Raw genomic sequence first — 2,082 nt, 5'->3', positions numbered from 1 at the left:
ACCTATTTTCTCCTTGAGAGGGGTTGGGGGAGCAATTTGGGGTGGGGGGGGGAGGGGACTCTTGACTCTGCGGTCTTTCCTTACTGGGCTCCCATGGGGGGGGGGGGGGGGGGGGACTCTTGACTCTGCGGTCTTTCCTTACTGGGCTCCCAAGAATGGCTTGGAAAACACCGGAAATGACCCAATTATGCCCAATTCACCCTGATTGGTGAAATGCACACAAGTCTAAAAAAATCTAGGCCTAAATGTGTATCCAATTCAGGGATTGTTGAAAGAGAGATGTTCCATGCACACAGCTAAAAGTTAAACACTCATGATGGTACTCGATGACAATTAATTAAAATTAAAACTAAAACGATGTTTCTGTGGACAAAGATGGTTTTAGAGCAACATTTCAAACAGTTTTGAGACAAGGGGCGGGACAGTCGGAAACAAAGAGAACGGGTTTGGGAGAAAGTGATTTCTTTACAATACGTGGTGGGTGGGATTGGAGAAATAGAACCAGGTAGGCTATCCATGTAATTTAAGACAGTTCACCTACAAAGTGATGCATCAAACACTACTTGTTTCTATGTTTAACTGGAGAAATTTCTTGCCCGAAAGATGTGTATCACATTTTTGTGTTGTCGTTCTATGCTCAAAAGCCAAAGAGTGTAATGGCATAATGATTTTCCACAGAGATTTCATTGTGAAAACACAATCTCAACTCAAAAGTCATTTGCATGAAGACTCCGTTGCCAACGCCAACATCGACTGCGTAGGTGATGACGTCATTCATGATTCCTTTGAGGTCAATTATTGCATTCGAGATTATTTTTTTTTCAAAGCTTTTTTTAAATTAATTTAACTTCCAGAAGTTTTCCTGTCTTTCAAACTTACAAACCACACAGACAAAATTTATCACGACACATCAGACTTCCAACTTCAGTTTATCACGTTTGGTTCCAAGTGTTTTCTTGTCGTCTCTAATAAAATTATTATACTTTTTTTTAAGGAACAGTGAACAACACAAAGCTTGTCTTGTTGCCCAAGTTAGCTAGATCTAGGTCATTAACTCACTTGACCTCTCATCAGGCCATGAAAAGCCCCATGTTTGTTTTCACTACTGGAATACAATGCGGCCTTTTCGACGTCTCTGCCGTGAGAATACTGTACCGAGATCTGAACATTTCACCTAGGCTACAGGGCCACAGGCCACGTCGGGCGGGCCTCGCCAGCGCAATAGACCCGGCCAAGAGAACTGGCTCAAACCGGTTCTGTCGCAGTGAGGCGATGGCCAGGCCCAGGCAAAGGTCGCTCATTTGCATAATTTATGTGACGCCACAGCTGATAACTCGCCGTCCCTTCCTTCCTTTGCCTACAGTACAATTATTGCCTAGATCTAGTTCATAACTGAAAAATATCTAAAACTCTACTTAAAAATAAGTTTACCTCTGTAAAACAATTGTTGATTGTCAAACAACAACGTGCAACTTCAGCTGAGCCAACCGTTTCTCATCTCATCAGCCCCCTTCTTTCCACCATCCCTCCATGATAGGTTGATGAGGGGTAATGACTGACAAAGGGTATGAGGCCAAGTGCTTTGGAGACGAATAGAGAAGACAGACACTGTTGCCTGAAGACACGGGAAAATAACTAATATCTTAATGTTAAACTACTGAAATTTCCTTTAGTTTACGTCCACTTCAGTTGCTCCAGTCGCTACAAACGCAAAATTGTTAGACGATCCTCACAGAAACTACTTCACGATCATGGCGCCTACATCAGCTCAACATTTTCTCTACGTTGGGCTTAGTACTGAGCGTGTCATTCAGCTGAATCACGAGGGTGGGCGGGCGGGCGTCAGCAAGATGGTCATGTGACTGAGTCTGGATCATTCTACAATCTTTATAGGGGTGATGAGATTCGAGTACAATTAAATCGTAATCTTGCAAAACATTATTTCTGTAAATTTACTATCTTTGATTTTCTTACCAACACATGGGTATAAAAAAATGGACAAATGAGGTATAGTATGGATATAATAACGTTGTTGAAAAACATAAACAATGTGCAACACTCCTGCAATTTGGTATCGACTAC

At 42.1% G+C, this 2,082-nt stretch overlaps 1 protein-coding gene across 3 annotated transcripts in view; it reads right to left on the bottom strand.

The window, feature by feature from the left end:
* LOC101854514 (neurogenic protein mastermind) overlaps positions 1 to 1,808 on the bottom strand; it is a 31,069-nt gene extending 29,261 nt beyond the window's left edge. The window contains exon 1 of one of the 3 annotated variants that reach the window (XM_005104391.3): positions 1,432 to 1,808. The gene's annotated coding sequence lies outside the window, so the exon portion shown is untranslated. Of the gene's footprint in view, positions 1 to 1,059; positions 1,389 to 1,431 lie in introns of those variants that run through there. The other 2 variants (XM_005104392.3, XM_005104393.3) reach the window with 2 other exon arrangements.
* Positions 1,809 to 2,082: the final 274 nt, after the last annotated feature.

The sequence above is a fragment of the Aplysia californica genome, unplaced genomic scaffold (genome assembly GCF_000002075.1).
Source record: "Aplysia californica isolate F4 #8 unplaced genomic scaffold, AplCal3.0 scaffold00418, whole genome shotgun sequence".
Taxonomy (NCBI): Eukaryota; Metazoa; Mollusca; class Gastropoda; order Aplysiida; family Aplysiidae; genus Aplysia; species Aplysia californica.
This window is presented reverse-complemented; position numbering and strand designations above follow the sequence as displayed.